General features: G+C 42.1%; 1 long non-coding RNA gene across 1 annotated transcript; it reads left to right on the forward strand.

The window, feature by feature from the left end:
• Positions 1–18: 18 nt before the first annotated feature.
• LOC135411096 (uncharacterized) lies at positions 19–8497 on the forward strand. The gene is made up of 3 exons (XR_010428984.1): positions 19–4465; positions 5839–5879; positions 8321–8497. It is a non-coding gene; the product is annotated as an uncharacterized LOC135411096 (long non-coding RNA).
• The last annotated feature ends 10728 nt before the right edge of the window (positions 8498–19225 follow it).

A 19225-nucleotide genomic window follows, 5' to 3' on the forward strand; every position in this document is an offset into this window, starting at 1 on the left:
CGGCCGGATCTCGCCGAAGGGGCGGGGATGCCGGCGCGGCTCCGGCGGCGCGGCCGAAGGAAGAAGGAAGGATTCCTCCCGCTCCCAGACCGCGGCCGCGCCTCCGCGCCGCGGGGCTCTCCCGGCGAGCGGGGCCGGAGGAGAGAGGGGATTATTTCCCGCCGGCGGCGCAGGGGTCGCGGCGGGGCCGGGTTCGGGGGTCGCCGGTGGTGCCGGGGCCGGGAAGGGGCCGCGTGGGGACAGGAGCGGGCGGGGGGCCCGAGGCGGCGGCGGAGGGGGGCCGGGGGCCGGGGCCGGTCACGGTCACCCCGGGGGCGGTCACTTCGAGGGCGGAGCGGGGCCGGGGGGCCGAGCCCCGGCGGTGAAGACCGGTGCTGTCACATCGATGAAATCGCACGATGTGTGAACCCGTGCTGGTTTTTCTTTCTAATTTTTTCTAATAATTCTTTCTAATATTTATTTATTTACCCTCTAATATTTTTTTATTTACCTCTTTAATGCAGTTCATGTGTGTTGCCAAGTGCTCCCGTGTCACCGCCCAGTTTCTATCATAATATTCGCGTTTTATCAGCTGAATAAAAGGTTGAGAGGCCGAGACTGAGTTACAGTGTGGCAATAGTCTTGCTACTAAATCTGGAGATGCATTAGCGTGGTTTGTTTCTATGAGAATGCATTTAATGTTGTTGTGGCTGTACTTTAATTATGCGTTAAAGGTATTTTTAATGATGCAGTGATAACTTGTCGGTGTGATTTCCTGACGTAGGGAAAAAAGTATAAACTTAAAGCTACCATTGCTATATCTTGTAGCCAAGTCTCATGTTCCAACTAAGAGCGGCTGACACAATCCATTACCCTTTGTCACATCTCAGCAATTCTTCCCAAACTTTGCCCTGTCGGCTCTCTGCCCCAAGTTGGTTGGCTGATTGATTGAGGAATGCTAGCTGGAATGGTACAGCTGCTTTCTTACAGTGACATTAAAGGGAGATGACTACTCATGTCCCTACTTGTGACTACAAAGTCACAAGTGTTTTATGGTAGGTTTGTAACATGATGTAGTTAGCCATGTTTGCAGGGTGCTATTGCTTGATCCTTGTCTCGAAATCAGCCTGTTATGGTCAAATTATATACTTTTGAAAAACCTTTGATTTACTTGCATTTCCTAGAATATGTCGGGATAATATTGTCCAGACTCTTCCTGCCTTGGGAATATTGGGGTCTTTGAAGAACTGTTTTTGTGGCAACTTTTGGCAGATTACAATCAAAAATGGGAGAAAACAAGCTGTGACTCCTTTATGCTTGCTGGTCTCTCTCTCTCCAAGAGTTGGAAAGAAAGATCAGTAAGGAGAAGGTCAAAGCAAAGGTGGTTGACTGCCTGCAAGTGCCTCAACAATTGAGGATTTGTAATCGCTCAGTTTAATGTACACCAAAGAATTCACATAAGAAAACATGCACAAATTCCAGAGCCACAGGAAAATCTTGAACCAACCTTTGTACTTTTTGGACACAAAATCAATAAGAAAACTTGCAGGAAGATGGTATTTGTTGTTTTAGTTCTTCTAAAGCTGGCTATCTGAGGCTTTTTAGCTTTGTTTTGTACAGGTGTGAAGTTTGGGCATATGTGCAGGATTATGACTGCACATGTCTGACAGTTCTTAACTACTAATAGAGCCACTAAAAATTTTAGTAAGCTGTTATAGCTTTCAGGAATGCTAAATTGTTACAAGTGTCATGAAGGTAACCACCTGAAAGGAAGAAAGATTCCTTGTCAACACAGGTGAGAGGAGAATTGTCTAAAGCACTTGACCTTTTTGTTTCTGTTATTTGCATGACTGCTGATAAAGCTGCATTTCAGAGGTTGCATTAAAAGAATGTAGGTTCACTTAGTCAAGCACTTAGATATTAGCAGATGCATGTAGTGATTCTTTTTCCCCATGCTGTCTGAATGTTGGCTTGTTTTGGATTATTCCTCCTCTTGTATTCTTGTGTTATCCTTCTCTTCTGTTTTTAATTTTATTTTTTTTATTTTTTTTACCCCCCCTCTCCATAACTCCTATGTCACATTCAGTATGTGGGTGCTTCTGGATTAGATGTGACGTGATAAGGCAGGCAGTTGTTTGAGATTGGTCCTGCATTTGTTCTAGAAACTATGTATAAGGAATTAGCTTAGACTAATATTAGCATACAGAATCATAAAATCATAGCATGCTTTTGGTTGATTGAGACCTTAAAGATCATCTAGTTCCAACTACCCTGCCAAGGGCAGGTATGCTACTTACTAGATCAGGTTGCTCAGAGCCCCATCCAACCTGGCTTTGAACACTTCCAGAGATAGAGCACCCACAATCTCTCCTTATTGTATGCTGTATCCTTCCTTCTGTTGTATCCTTCTTCATAATTTGTGTTTATAAACATAAGCTGTGGAGGGCAGCAATGTAACCAATGCATTCAGAATGTGCAACTTGGGCCAGTCTGAAGATTCTTTTTATGAGCCTACCAGTTTTTTGTTCTAGGAGATTATGCCTTTCTTCTTAAAAACCTATTTTCCAAGTCATAGTTTCAGGGGGAAAGGTCGTGTTTGGGCAGGAGGGAAGGGATTCCTGGAGTGCAAAGTGGATTGCAACAGAAAGGAAGGGAATTAAGGAGTGGCGAATTTGTAAACAAGGAAGGCAAAGCAGTTGCTTCTTCTACTGAAATTGCTAAAAGGCTTTAGTAGAAACAGAAGCTCAAAAAGGAAACAGCTTTCACTATCCATGAATTAACTCAGCTTAAAACCCACATGGCTTCTGAGGTTGCTCCACACAGGTTTGATGCTTCTTGCAATCATCTTTGTTAGTGCAAGTTCTTGGAATTCATTGCTTAAAATCAGGCTCTTGGACTGTGGACTTCTGTAATTCATTATTATTACCTTACAGTGAGGGATAATGACAGTATTACCTGTTGAGTGGTGAGCCATGGGAAAGTAAAGACAGTTTATTCAGAAGAAAATAGCTTCTTAAAACTGTGTGGGTTTACATGCTTATATTACTATAGAATCGTTTAGGTTGGAAAAGACCTCTAAAATTATAGAGTCCAACCATTAACCCAGCACTGCCACCATCACCAAAACATGTCTTTAAGTGCCACATCTACACATCTTTTAAATACCTCCAGGGATGGTGACTCAACCTTTTCCCTGGGCAGCCTGATCCAGTGCTTGACAATTCTTTCTGTGAAGTTTTCCAAACATCCAATCTAAACCTCCCCTGGTGCAATTTAGGCTGTGTCCTCTCATCCTGTAGCTTGTTACTTGAGAGGTCAGACCACTCCCCACCTTGCTACAACCTCCTTTCAGGTAGTTGTAGAGACCAAAGAGTTCTCTGCTCACCCTCCTTTCCAGGCTAAACAACCACAGCCCCCTCAGCTGCTCCTTATAAGATCTGTGCTCCAGACCCTTCACCAGCTTTGTTGCTCTTTGGATGCTCTCCAGCACCTCAGTGTCTTTCTTGTATGTTATGCCCATCTCACCTATGAAATTTCTAGCTCATGACAAGTATTGCAGATCACATGTTTGGCCTCTTTATCTTATGGTGACAGTTACATGCTTTCAGATTTTTTTGGAAAGAGCATTTTGACAGTTGCCTGTATTGGCAATGTTACTTTACACCATTTAAAATCAGTGTCTTTTTAAGTATTTTTAGAAACAGGTCAGACAGATTTGTGATGCTTTTTCAGAAAAATTATGAATATATAATATGTGTAGTGTGAAACACAGAGAAAATGGGGTGACCTCTTTGGCAATATCCAGCTTGGAAACTTGTGCTTTAATGTGAGGTTTATAATTTCCTTTGGTATGAATGTTCCATAAAGAAAAGTAAGCTCTTTGTCTTCATAAACACATTAAGAAAAGCTTGCCTGGAATCAAGGTAATTTCAGATAAATTACACCTCTTGGAGTCTGTTCGCTCCTCTGCTGGAAAAATATATAGGTGTCATCTGTCAAGTACTCTGTTTCTTTTATATTAAACACAACTAGGCCTGCTGGGTGGTAAGTGGGAGGCTTAGAGTGGACAGGGTGAGATTTATTATTTCTTTTAGACTGATGGTTGTTGCTGTGTTTAATTCAACATTCTTGAATTTTCCAAAGACTTCACATTTTACTGGAACCAGTAGAAGATGGTGAAAGTTGTGGGTTTTCTACAGTTCTAGAAAATCAGGCCTTCAGTCTCAAGCTAGCACTTATTAGTATTTCTGAATTCTAGTTTTAATTTTTTATTAAGTCAGAAATTAGTAAAAATTTGTTCTATAGCTGACCAGTAAAATGCAACAATAAAGCATTCGCTAACTGCCTTGCTGGTGTTAATATCCCCCACTGGAGAGTTGAGATTTTTTTCTTTGTTTTCTTTATTTTTATAGGGCTGCCTTCCAGTTACAGCTTTCAAGAGTTATCTGCTTTCCAGATCTGAACGGAATTCTTCTGCATCAGGACAGTCAGTAACTTATTCTTGGGAGATGCAGAAAGTCATGCTGTAGATTCTTTTGGAAGTCTAAGGACTTCCACAGATGTAGATCCTTTTTCCTATTTAAATACCTGCCACCAGCTGATCAAATCATGCTCTTCTGAAACCTTTGCCAAAATTTGACTTGTACAGTGTTGGTGGTAGATATGTTGAATGGAGTTGGGAATGTTAGGACTTGGCACTGTGTTAAAAATAGTATTTTGAAATGAATTATTTGCTGCACTGTAGGAAGGCTTATTCAGGAACAAGCATAATGGGTTGGTGCTAACATCCATCTTGTCCAGTACTTTGATCCTGACAGTCATGAACAGCAAAGGCTACAGAGGAACTAATTTTGGGGCCGGCGCCATAATCTCCATTCTATGTTGGCAAGAAGCCTATTCTTGGTCTTCTAAAGATTTGCTGAAGCTCTGAAGCATAAAGCTTGCTATCTTTTGAAGAAAAATAAAACAATTTTGATTCCTCTGGTTGCGTTATGAAAACATCTGTTCCACCTTCACACATTTGTAGACTCTTGTCTCAGTGACTTTCTATAGCAGTGAGTTCTACTGACACTATATGGTGATTTTTTTTTCCTTTAAAGGAAAGTTTTTTTTCTTTTTCTTAGCAGGAGGGACAATTGTTCCTGATCAGCCCTTTCAGTATCATTATTTCATTTCTCTGCAGTTAATCTAAATATCTAGTAAGCTGTACTGTTTACAAAAATTAAAGAGGTCGATTATCATGACAGACTGTGGGAAAAGCCTGAGTTTAGCTGGCTTAATCTTGTCTTATGTAGGCAACTTGGGACAATAGATCATTGCAGAAAGTTGTTTTGCAGACATCATTTAAGCCACTTGTATTTTTGCATACCCTCTTCAAAGTAAATTTTGGTAATAGCTGGCAGTATGCCTTTGAATCAAAACATTGACATTCACTATTGTCAGTGAATGTTCTCAGACTGTGTATGAATAGCCTGTGTACATGGCTGAAATGGTAGTATCTTTTTATGAGTAATTTGTGTTTAGAGCCAGTTGTTTCCCACAGAAAGAAAAAAAGGCATTGTAATTGTTTTGGTAAGCTGGTGTGCTTTTGCTTTGTCCTATCTTACTTTTGCATACAGTTATCTAAACTACTTTTCATAGGACTGTTCAGCAGAAAGCAGGTATCACCTAATTGTTACTTAAAGCTGTTGGACTTCTGTAAGAAATGTTATTTTGTTTCTCCTGCATGATATCTACATTTTTGTGGGTTCGTTTGTTGTGGGTTTTTGTTCATTTTTTAATGCAAAGCAAAGCAAGTGCTTTTATTCCATGCACTTGATGAAATGTGTGCTAAACTTGTGCTTTATTCTTTCTTGTCAGGTTGTCCCTTGCTGTTGTACTTGAAGAGGTGACCATTTGCTGTGAGTTAATAGTGTTTATTCTCTCTCCTGTGTGTTTCTCCTCCTTCTCCTTCTGTGAAATAACACTACAAAAGGAAAATATACTGTGCAAGATCTTCTCCTTGGAGTTAATAAATGCTCACTTCATTGAGAAAGGTGTTCTTTAAAACATACGAGAATAAAATAAAAAAAAGATGCTCTGGTATGTTACTGTGTTGTGTGCCTAAACCTGAAAAAGATGTAACCTTGCCCCAAACAACTTACAGTTTGTTGAGGATCCAGCCAGTGTGTGTAATCAACACTAGGAAAACCAAGGGAGAATAAAGGAAACATCAGTTATATGTTAACATGAACAAACTTTGTAAAATTACTGTAAGCCCGTACTGCCCATCCATTTAAGACACAGTGTCATTGCAGGAGTAATCTTGAGGGATGTGAAAGAACCAAAGAAAGTAGTGTTAAGAACTTCACTTGAGGAAGAAGATGTATCTCTGCATATGGAAAAAAAGTGTAAAGAGTGTTGTAGTAACCTGTAGTGACAGCTTGTTTTGCTGTATGTCTTGGGCCTTGGGCTGTCAGAACATTTTATGCCGTAGCATACTGGAACCTCCTGCTAAGTTTTGTTCTCCATAGCTTCTCTTACCTGGCTTTGTGTGATTTAAGGGTGGGGAGAAGGGGTATAAAGTGGAAAATAACTCTGACTATGTATGACCAAAAAAGTCCCTGAGGTATTACAAGAGTTTATATTTCTGTTTTCCACTTCGTTGTTTCTATAGAAAAGTATATACTGTTTCTTAGAAGTCCCTGTGTTGTGGAGTTTTGCTGGATTTTGGAGGTCAGTGTGGCTGGACTGTGTAGATATCAAAACATTCAAGTATCATATCTTTCCCTAGTGTAACTATTGTTTGGCTGATGTAATGATCTACAGCCCAGATATGTAGTTTAGGAAGGATCAGCAAGAGGTTCCATTTTGAAAATATCTGTCAGACGGAATTGCAAGCAATAAAAATATAATCATTAGTTAATTTTTTTCTGATATATATATAAGATTTATTTTTCCACATGGAAATTGTTATTATAATACAATTTTACTGGATTTTTCTACAGGTACAAATGGTCCTCTTAAGTGTAGTCTGTTAAAAAAACTAGCAACTCAACAAAAACCAAATCAATATGGATGTATCTGGCTCTTCAGTTTGTATTATATCATGTTTCCAGCGATTATATTCTCTCTTCTTCTGTCTGAGGCAGATAAAACTGCATAAATATAAAACTGAAATCTGCAATATTTTGCATTTGAAGGTACGGATAAATACATAAAGGGTCAGTCTACAGTAGGAAAATTCTCCTTGGGAAGACTAAACAGTTCACAAAATTTCTGACAGAGTGTTTGTTAAACAGAGAGGAAAAACAAAAGCTCACGCCTATATAACTTTAGGGTGAAAATGCTGGATATCACTAGGACCTTGCTATCATGGGTTTCCACATAATTTTTAGAAAAATACCCACTCAGCTTCATTCTCAGCCAGTGCATTACATTCTCTTACGCTGGAGGTAAAGTTTTTACTTGTTCATATGTAGTTCACTATCTTTCATCTAAATTACATCCCTTTTAGTAAAGATGGCTTTTATCTTCAGTTTAGGGGTCTACCTAATTAAAACTTGAAATATGTTATAGTTTGGGAGCCTTTATGAGGTCCATGTGTGTTAGACTTCTAGTGTTCTGAAAAACCAAAGAGATGATCCAGGTTTCAGAGTTGCGCTCTGAGCCATTGCCAGAGATCCACTCCCTATGGATACTGCAGAACCAAAGGCATTTTTGATAGATGTTGCTTCTGCTGATGTTCACGTGTAAATGCTCACTTCTAACAAGCATGTGTCCCAGCCCATCCACTCATTCCCTAACTTCACCTTCCTATATGCCATGTGCTGTATTTTGGTTAGGTAGCTGCAGATAGGTCTGAATATTATGCTGCATCTTTTTTTAAAGAATGTCCTGATATTTCACTGTACTGTGTGATACTTTACACAGAAGTTTTTGTATTAATTAACTGGTAGCAATCTTTGATTGACAGTAATTGATGGAAGCACAAAAAGGAATCCTGTTCTACTTGGATTGTAAAAAAATTAACCAAAATTAGAAAAGGCATAACCCACTCCCCCATAGCAAGTATGCAAGCGTTTATGAAAATTGTAGCCCACGTGATACTAGCCACTAGGTATAGATATGAGTCCAGTGCTGATAAAGGCCATGAAAAAAATACCTTTAAGATATGATCAAATTTAGAAAATTAGTAATTTTTTCTCGGTGCAACTGCAGGAGATAACAATAGGAGATTAGTTAGAATGAGAAAATATGTAATCACTATATTTAAATTTTAAATTTAAAAAATTGGTAGTACTAAAGTAGTAACAAAGTGTTTGGGTTATTTTTTTTTCTTTCTTTTTTTCTTCCTATCCAGATTTGTGTTCCTGAGTTGTTTGGCTACTTCTGTTTATTCCTCCCACTGTCAAAGAATGCAACAAAGTTCTGTCTACACAGAAAAGAAATGCTACAAGTAATCCAGCCTGTTGACAGGAAGATCAGTAAGTGGGAAATATGTGATGAGATGTTAGGCTCAATAAAACTATGAAATGAAGTGAGAAGGGTTTGTTTTGCTTTGTTTTCTTCTCTATTCTAGGGAGGGTTTTTTTTGGAGGAGAGGCTCGTTTCTGTCTGTTGATAAACCTTCTAAAATTGAAAAAGTAGAAGGAACTGGTAACAGTCAGTAAAGTTGTAAGGTAAGAGATCAACTTTATAGCACATATAACTCCAAAGCCGGAATTCTGAGCACATGTAAGGCAAAAGGTACAAAACACAAACCCTGTTCAAGAAACTTATTCACTGTGTTGAGAATAATATTATACTGGTGTGCAAGTTTCGAGCTGTCTTCCCACCAAGTCTCCGAAACTTGACAACAAGGCCTGCTTCCCAGAGAGGGAAGAAAAAAATGAACCACAGGAAAAAAACTGAAAGAAGTTTGAACAAAACGGGATTCTATCAAAAATAGATATTTACAATTATATATATATATAATTTGAATATATTATCCACAACAGGAAGCTCCCGAGGGGGGGAAAAAAGGGAAAAGGGAGGGGGAAACAGGGATAAAAAGAAGCCTAAACCCAAATATCTCCTAAATATGCCCGTCTAGTCAATAAATATAAAAACCGAATTAAATACTTCCCTGATTGGGACAGCAGAGCTGTGCAAGGCAGCAGCCAACTCCCCCACGCCTCCTGGAGAGACCGGAGATAACGGCAGGTCTGAGTAGCAGGCCCTGGCCTATATAAGCAAACCTATCTACGGAGAGACCTGTCGCCTTCAGCCACCGGAAGAGAGAAGAGAGCGATCTCTCTTATCTGCGCCTTTTTATATGTTGTGTTATGGAAAGGAATAGCATGGAATACTTCCTAAGTCATTCCCCTAGTTCCTTCCTGGTTACAAGCTGGTCTCCAGGAAGGCCTAGGGTGAAAACTATCACATTCTCCACCCCTTATTCCATACTATTTCTTTACGCAACACCTGTGTCTCGCATTTGCCCATACCCCGCGCATATATATACACATATAGTCCATGTTTATTTTTCCGAAGGCTGTCATCTGTCGTTGAAGACCAGCATCAACAGGAGCTCGGTTTGGATTCTTGGCCCTTTCGTCACAATCACAGTTCTGGTTTAGGGCTGGCTCATTGGTTTGGGCTGTCTCATCATCGGACATCCTTGGATACCAGTATCAGCTTTGTTCAGGTCTTTTTCGTCTGGTGTCTGATCTCCTGTAAAACACAACTTAAGGCACAGAATTAGTTTTTCCCCATGGTTAGGTTTCCTTGAGGCACACACTGGATCTCTCCATCCTCCCTCATAACCCACCAGGTATTTCTGGGCCCTTGAGCGAAAACAATCCCACGAATGGGTTTGTCTTGACCTGAGGGAGGAGTAATCCAAACGGCCTTACCTAACATACCTTTTAGATGGATCGCTGGAACTTTGTCTCCATCTACAGTGTGGAGGGATTCTGCTTGGGCTCGATTGATAGAACCTCTAGTATTTACTAGCCAGGTGGCCTTTGCTAAGTTCTATCCCAATTTTTGTAAGTTCCCCCACCTAGTGCCTTTAGAGTTGTCTTCAACAGTCCATTACATCTTTCTACTTTTCCTGCAGCAGGTGCATGATATGGAATGTGATATACCCATTCAATACCATGCTCCTGTGCCCAAGTGGCCACTAGACTTCTTGAAATGAGTCCCATTGTCTGACTCAATCTGCTCTGGAGTGCCATGTCTCCACAGAACCTGCTTCTCGAGACCTAGAATGGTGTTTTGGGCTGTTGCATGCGGTACCGAATATGTCTCTAGCCATCCTGTGGTTGCTTCCACCATGGTAAGCACATAGCGTTTACCTTGGCGGGTCTGTGGCAACGTGATATAATCAACCTGCCAGGCCTCCCCATATTTGTATTTCTCCCAGTGTCCACCATACCACAGGGGCTTCAACCTTTTTGCCTGCTTAATAGTGGCACAGGTTTCACAGTCATGGATAACTTGAGAGATAATATCCATGGCTAAATCCACCCCTCGGTCTCGTGCCCATCTGTAAGTGCCATCTCGGCCCTGATGACCTGAAGCATCATGGGCCCATCGGGCTAGGAACACTTCTCCCTTCTGCTGCCAGTCTAGGTCTGCTAGCTCTGACCTGTGCAGCTCGGTCTGCCTGTCTGTTATTAGCATGTTCCTCATTAGCTCGTCTCTTGGGCACGTGGGCATCTACATGGCGGACTCTTACATTCAGTTTCTTCACTCTGGCAGCGATGTCTTGCCACAGATCAGCAGCCCAGATGGGTTTTCCTCTACGCCTCCAATTCATCTTCTTCCACCGGTCTAGCCATCCCCATAGGGCATTGGCTATCATCCACGAATCAGTGTACAGGTAGAGCCTTGGCCATCCTTCTCTTTCTGCAATATCTAGGGCCAATTGGACAGCTTTGAGTTCTGCAAACTGACTCGATTCACCTTTACCTTCAGTGGCTTCCACCACTTGTCGGGTGGGACTCCAAACAGCTGCTTTCCACTTCCGGCTCCTCCCTACAATACAGCAGGAACCATTGGTGAAAAGGGCATAGTGTGTCTCTTCATCTGGCAGCTGATCATATGGCGGAGCTTCTTCAGCTTGACTCACTGGCTCTTCTTCACCTGCCAGACTGAAGTTCCCACCTTCAGGCCAATTGGTTATGATTTCCAAAATGCCAGGGCAATTCGAATTCCCGATTCGGACACGTTGCGTAATCAAAGCAATCCACTTGCTCTGTGTGGCATCGGTGGCGTGATGTGTAGAGGGCACCTTCCCTTTGAACATCCAGCTCAACACTGGTAATCGGGGTGCCAGGAAGAGCTGTGCTTTGGTACCAATTACCTCTGAAGCTGCTTGTATGCCTTCATACGCCGCTAAGATTTCCTTTTCCACAGGGGTGTAATTGGCCTCAGAACCTCTGTAGCTTTGGTTCCAGAAACCCAGTGGTCGCCCTCATGTCTCGCCAGGCACCTTTTGCCAGAGGCTCAAGGAGGGACCTTTGTCTCCAGCTGCAGTACATTCTTTATATCTGGTCCCGTTCTGACTGGTCCAAGAGCCACGGCATGTGCAATCTTTTGCTTGATCTGCCTGAAAGCTTGTTGTTGCTCAGGACCCCATTGGAAATTGTTCTTTTTACGGGTCACAAAGTAAAGAGGGCTCACAATCTGACTGTATTCTGGGATGTGCATCCTCCAGAAGCCCATGGCTCCCAGAAAAGCTTGGGTTTCTTTCTTGTTTGTCGGTGGAGCCATTGCTACAATCTTGTTGATTATGTCTGTTGGTATCTGGCGTCGTCCATCTTGCCATTTCACCCCTAGGAATTGGATTTCTCGGGCAGGTCCCTTGACCTTTCTCTTCTTAATGGCAAAACTGCCCTCGAGGAGAATCTGGATGATCTTCTGTCCTTTCTTGAAAACTTCTTCTGCTGTGTCCCCCCATACAATGATGTCATTGATGTACTGGATGTGTTCGGGAGCCTTACCCTTCTCTAGTGTGGCCTGAATCAGTCCATGGCAAATGGTTGGACTGTGTTTCCACCCCTGGGGCAGTCGATTCCAGGCGTATTGAATGCCCCTCCAGGTGAAAGCAAACTGTGGCCTGCACTCTGCTGCTAAGGGAATGGAGAAAAATGCGTTGGCAATGTCGATGGTAGCGTACCACTTTGCTGTCTTGGACTCCAGCTTGTACTGGAGCTCCAACATATCTGGCACGGCAGCACTCAATGGTGACGTGACTTCATTTAAGCCACAATAGTCCACAGTCAGTCTCCATTCTCCATCAGACTTATGAACAGGCCAGATGGGGCTGTTGAAGGGTGAATGGATTCTGCTGACCACCCCTTGGCTCTCCAACTTCCAAATCATTTAGTGGATAGGGATCACAGCATCTCGGTTTGTCTGATACTGTCATCTGTGTACAGTTGTCGTGGCTATTGGCACTTCTTGATCTTTATCTCACAGTAGTCCTACAATGGAAGGGTCTTGAGAGGCCAGGAAGGGCAGACAATTGCTTGGACTCCTCTTCAATCACGGTGGCTACACCAAATGCCCACTGGTACCCTTTCAGGTCCTTGAAGTATCCTCTTCTTAGATAGTCCTTACCAAGAATACAAGGGGCTTCTGGCCCCGTCACAATGGGATGCTTTTCCCATTGGTCTCCTGTCAAGCTCATGTCGGCCTCTACTACTGACAACTCTTGAGACCCTCCTGTCACTCCAGAAATAGAAACAGTCTCGGTACTCTTACGCTCTGAAGGCATTAAAGTACACTGGGCTCCTGTATCTATCGAGGCCCAGTATCTCTGAGGATCCGATGTGCCAGGCCATCGAACCCACACAAACCAGTAAACCCAATTATCTTCTTGGTCCCTTTCCTTCTCCTGGCAGAAGGCAGGGCCCCTCTACTGGTCTTGATCAGAGCACTCGTTGTTGGACTTTGACTTCTTAGAGGCCTTTTTGCCATCGTCGAAGTGGACCTCCATCTTCTTGTGTTTTGGCGATCGCAGTTTCTTTAAGAAGTCTGCATCTACTACATAAACAACTGTCTTGTCAATGTCCTTTTGCTTCAGCTCCCTCACTCTAGCTTCAAGCTTGGAAGTGGGTTCACCATCCCACTTCTTCATGTTTTCTCCTTTGCTACGAAGATATGCCCATAGTTGGTTACGTGACCAACGCTTAGGGTTTTCTTTCCTTCGACGTGTGAATGACGGAGATCGTGAGTGAGATCGAGACCAGGATCGAGGTCTAGGTCGAGGTCGTCTTTGTCGATGGCGCCGTGATCGTTCCATTTGCCTTTCTCTGTAATCTCTATACCTTCTGTCATCTCTATCTCTAGGGTCGTCCTCATATCTGGAGTATTCATAATCTCTCTCCATTCTTTCCCTATCATAGGTGTGTCGGTATAAGGGATCGAAGGAGTCTTCCAGATTTTCCTCTATGCTCCTTATCCAAGCACACATTGTGTCCACACTTGGTTCATCCATCTTTGGATGATATGCGGCTATCAAGCAGTTGATATATGGTTTGGGGGCACCTTGAATTACCTTTTTCCACATTGGTTGTGTGCAGGGAACACTCTCGGGAACTTGGATGTCATAATAGTCTGAATCAGAGTAAACGATCTCCAGCATGGCCAATTCCCTTAGGTATTGGATGCCTTCTTCCGCAGTTCTCCACCTTCTTGAAGAGCTCACCAGGGACTCCTTAAATGGGTATCTCGCCCTCACCGTGTGGAGTATTTGGAGCCAAAGACTGGACGCCATTTTCTCCCTTCCCATTTCTTGTTCTATCATGGGGTCTCTGGCAATGGATCCCAGTTGCCGTGCTTCATCACCTTCAATCACGTGACTATCAGCTCCCTTGTCCCAGCATCGCACCAGCCAGGTGAGGACTCGTTCACCAGGCAAGCGCATATAATCTCTCCGTAAATCTCGAAGCTCTCTTGTGGTCAGTGATTGTGTAATTTTGCTTTCTCGCATTATTTCTTGTCCATCTCTCCCATGTAGAATCTTTTCCACCTCTCTCTTTACTCTTCTGCTCTTACGTGGAACTGCTTCCGCCTCCTCTCTGTATCTCTCACGTGGAGGTGGAGACTGGGCATGCCGTGGAAATGAGCTTCTATGTCGTTCATGGCGTGGAGATGGACTTCTATGCCGTTCACGCTGCGGAGATGGACTTCTACGCCGTTCATACCATGGGGATGGACTCCTACGTCGTTCACGCCACGGAGATGGACTTCTACGCCGTTCATACCATGGGGATGGACTCCTACGTCGTTCACGCCACGGAGATGGACTTCTACGTCGTTCACGCCATGGAGATGAACATCTACGTCGTTCACGCCGTGGGGATGGACTCCTACATTGTTCACAATACCCAGCGGGTGGAGGTAGCGAGTAGTCTTTCGAGTGCCGAGATAAGGGCCTCACCCAATCATCCATGCCTCCAAGAGAAGGTTGGGTCCAGAGGGGTAGGGATAATTCTCCCTCAGGTTGAGGGGAATGCTTTGGCCCCTTCTTTGCGTCTTTCATAACACTGAATGTGTAGTCAGGATATAAATCCTCAAGTGACAATATACAATGGGTCATTTGTACTATTGTCTTCTTTTCTCTTGATACTGCTCTACTTTCCTTTGGACGCGCCCCTAGTTTTTTTGGGCGCGCTCCTTCTCTTGCAACCATCTCTTCCTCTCTGGCAGCTGCTTCTTCTCCTGCAATTGCTCCTTCCTCAGTCACAGCCACTTCTTCCTCTCTCGCAGTTGCACCTTCGTCCATTACTATTGCTCCTTCCTTGTTCGTAGCTGCTCCTTCGTCCATTGCTGCCGCTCCTTCATCCATTGCTGCCGCTCCTTTGTCTATTGCTGCCGCTCCTTCATCCACTGCTGCCGCTCCTTCATCCATTGCTGCCGCTCCTTCGTCCATTGCTGCCGCTCCTTCGTCTACTACTTCCTGCGTGGATTGGATAGGTTCTTCTGCTCCTTCTTCTTCTTCTCTTTCTTCTTCTTCTGTGCGTTCCGGTTGCAGAAATGGGTCTGTAAGTTTGTGGTAGAGGCTGAAGAAGGTTGAGCCCACACTTCCCATGGTTTACTTTTATTCTCTCTCCTTGTTCCTAAACAACCCTTTGTTTATATAAACAAAGTTTTCTTGGCTGCTCTCCCAGTAATTGTTTTGTAAACAAAGACTGCACTTGGCAGTTTTCCCGGACTCTGGCAGTGTTCCCGGACCTGTTCCCAAAACAATAGACTTGTTCACCAAAATAACACCGAGCTTGCCTGTCTTTCTGGACAATGTTTTCAAAACAGGCCAAACTTAACCAAAATATCCCACCGCTGTCACCAAAAATGTTGTGCAAGTTTCGAGCTGGCTTCCTGCCAAGTCTCCAAAACTTGACAACAAGGCCTGCTTCCCAGAGAGGGAAGAAAAAAATGAACCACAGGGAAAAAACTGAAAGAAGTTTGAACAAAACGGGATTCTATCAAAAATAGATATTTACAATTATATATATATAATTTGAATATATTATCCACAACAAGGAGCTCCTGAGGGGGGAAAAAAGGGAAAAGGGAGGGGGAAACAGGGATAAAAAGAAGCCTAAACCCAAATATCTCCTAAATATGCCTGTCTAGTCAATAAATATAAAAACCGAATTAAATACTTCCCTGATCGGGACAGCAGAGCTGTGCAAGGCAGCAGCCAACTCCCCCACGCCTCCTGGAGAGACCGGAGATAACGGCAGGTCTGAGTAGCAGGCCCTGGCCTATATAAGCAAAGCCCGTCTACGGAGAGACCTGTCGCCTTCAGCCACCGGAAAAGAAAAGGGAGCGAACTCTCTTATCTGTGGCTTTTTATATGTTGTGTTACGGAAAGGAATAGCATGGAATACTTCCTAAGTCATTCCCCTAGTTCCTTCCTGGTTACAAGCTGGTCTCCAGGAAGGCCTAGGGTGAAAACTATCACCTACTGGGTACTTTCTGAGGTGCATTTCTTGGAGAGGCTGCTGTAAAAAAAGCACTTAGCAGTACCTTTACCACTGTCAGCCTCACAGGTAGGATGCTTCTGTCCACAGAAAAAGCAGTGAGGCTTTAAAGACTGTTCTGCTTTTTAAATTTAACTGTAGAGGTTAGGTTATATGTTATAATTTGGGGAGTTGAACTCACTATTATTTGGGAATTCTTCTTATTATTACATTCTTGGAAACTGCTGTATAGTAGAATACAAGGTTTGTTCAAAAAGTTAATCAAGAGTTTTATATCAAGGGCAGTGGCTAAAAGGGGATGTTTTAGAGCCAAAATAGGAAAAAAGGAAAAAAGAGAAAGAAGACTTGCTAGCTAGCACAAGCATATTCCTAACTAGAGTTATTTTTCTGAATCTGGGCCTAAACCAGGTAATTTTTGTTTTTATTCTTTGGAGAGCTTATAATGAAAATGTAGGATTAAAGGTGGCTTTTTAAAGTATTGTTGAATTAGGGACTACTAGGCAACAGTTGAGAAATAAAGATGCAATTAGTAACAACACAGTAATTCAACCTGCAGAGCTCCATAACTACGGGTTCCTACACTTATCGTGGACAGAGCATGCAAATAAAATTATTTATTACAATTACTTAGCAGGGGCCCTGCATTCCATTAGAATTCAAGCAAACTGCTCCTGAATTGCTTAATTATGCCTTGTTTTATATTGACCCAGACAAAGGAAAAATGAAGCCAACTGAAGCACACAATAAAAATGTTAATAAAAAATCCTACCAGACCTGGAACCAAAAAAATTATAGTTATTTTCTAACCTTCCTCTGAGTAATAACACTTCAGTGGGTCACTGCCTCTGCTCTGAGACTGAAAGAGATGTGGCCCGGTCGGGACAGGGTTGAGCCCAGAGGACTGAACAGGGACTGCTGCAGTGAGGAGAATGGTGATAGTACGTGTTGTCCTAATCAGGATGTGTCGTGACTTTTTTTGTATTGTGTTTTGGTAGGTTTTGGGGGGGGTATTTTTCTTTTCTCTCTAAATCTGGAAAGCCAGTGCGTCAGCTGCTGTTGAAATAAATGGAGATGGACGTGCTGTCCAAATGGGGTAAATTTTTCTATGCCCTTTTGAGATGTTCTAAGAAGGAACAGTTCCTCCTTGTTAGCCCACACTCCAAATGTTAGATGTATAAATAAAAGACTGGCTGTGTACTCTCTCACGAGTTTTATTTTGAGATTTTTTTTCCCCTTCCTTTCAGAACATTAGATTTTTTTAGTTATTTTCCCATATTTGTTATCCATAAAAAGTCTGGAGGAAATTTAGTAATTCCAAAACTGAAGAAGTGTCCATATTTATTTTTTGAGAAATTTGTTATGGCTGTTTGGTAATACTAACATATCTCATTTTTTAGGTCTACAGTCTGCTGTGCAACTGGATATTTTGTTGAGTTAAAAGTTTCATTTCATTTTAGACCCCAGAAATAATTGGACCTTTAGGAACCTCAGGCTGAACTTTGCCAATGTCTGAAGCATTTTGGTTAAAATGTGTTGTAGAAATAAATTAAACTGTTTCATTAAGGTGCACAGATGCCTTCCAAATTCTTTCCTTTTGATGGACACACCATGTGCTTGCTAAACTACTGACTTGCCTTAGTTTTAAGGACTAACTTTTGTTTCTCATTGCTTTTCCCACAAGCTAATGAATACTGTTAATGTTAGTCACAAGCAAGCAAGTATTCATATATGTTATTACTGAGAATGGGGCCTTAGACTGCAAAACTTTGGGGGTAAGAATCTGTAGAATAATGACGGCTTTATTGATTTTAATGCAAAAATGAATAAAGTTATAATTGTTTCTCCATCTTAGTCTGAATTCAGAATTTCTTTTTTTTAGTGTCTGTATGTCAGAGTAACTTGTGCATTATCTTCTGTAATTTGTTATTCTATCAGTTTGTGTATTTTGTTTTGACAGTTTAGCAAAAGCCATGTGGTAGTATACAAATTGAACTCAATGTAAAGGTTGAATGTTCTTTTTATTTTCAGAGGTGGTGGTAGTTTGTTTTAACTCATTATAATTCTGGGTTTTGACAGTTTATTTTTTACAAAGAACAAAAGGTAGTGTGCAAAACAGAGTAGAAATTAAAAAAAAAACTGAATAAACCCAGTGCTTTTCAATATAAATTAGCTAAATTCTGAGCATATGACATGTCCCTAATTGCCATATTTCTTTACTGATTTGATGCTGTGACAGTGAAATGACAAGTCCCAAAGTACTGGCAGAGTCTAACAGCAGAAGTCTTGTGCAACTTTGGAAGGAGTGGGTTTGTTCAGACTTAAAGGCAGCGAGAGCTGATAGAGGAGCATTACAGGAACTTTTCATGCATTTGAAAACTTGCAAAAGGGTCGGTGATTTTTGTGCCTGCAGAAGAAAACGTTTTTGCTGGCTTTAAAGACCAGGTCACTTAGTGGTATTTTAGGAACAGCTTTATTACGAGATTTGTTAGATGGTGGAACAGTTTACCTAGAGACTGTATGGCTGACTAAGGGTAAGTTTTTAAAGGAAGTTACCACACTATCTCTCAGGAATGAACCTTGTGACAAAGTGAAAGAAGTGAGCTCTGTCCTGTTCTGGTGTTTTTATTTCATAGATGCCATGGGGTTTAGTGACATTCCCACAAATTAATTCCTGGAACTAATGTTTTTATTAGTGGTAGAGTTTTGAAGGTATCAACACTTGAAGTTCTGGTCATGTTATGAAATGGGTTGGTGTAAAGACAGGCTTCTACCTGTGAGGTGACTCCACTGCCTTACCTCGTTCACCACCAGTGCTGGGTTTCTTTTCAGGGTGGTTTTCAATTCAATGGGGTCACTTACAGGGGTGGTTGATACTACAAGTCCTGACCTAGGTCCTTTTTGAGGAAAAGACAACGGGCCTGAAAGAGCACATAATGCAAGACAGCTGAATGTCCTCTACAGCAAGCTATGACCCTTTATATTAGCCTTAAGTGGAAGTGTTAGGTTCTGTACAATAGGCTTTAGCAAAGAACCAAATGAAGCAGTTCCAGTTTTCAACTTTACAAAAAAAGTGATAGCTGGAGAGGGGTAACCATCTAATAATGAAGTCAGACAGGATATGTGCACTTGTTCAAGTGGGGCTTTGTATCATTTGCAGAATTTACCAGTAATGGTAAGAAAATAAGTATAGAATTCAAAATAATCACAGGAAAATATTATCACAGTGTCCCTCTGCACTAGTGGTGAAAAGTTCATACTGCCAGCAGGAATCATATTTTGCAGAGGGG

This window comes from Pseudopipra pipra, chromosome 3 (assembly GCF_036250125.1).
Source record: "Pseudopipra pipra isolate bDixPip1 chromosome 3, bDixPip1.hap1, whole genome shotgun sequence".
NCBI lineage: Eukaryota > Metazoa > Chordata > Aves > Passeriformes > Pipridae > Pseudopipra > Pseudopipra pipra.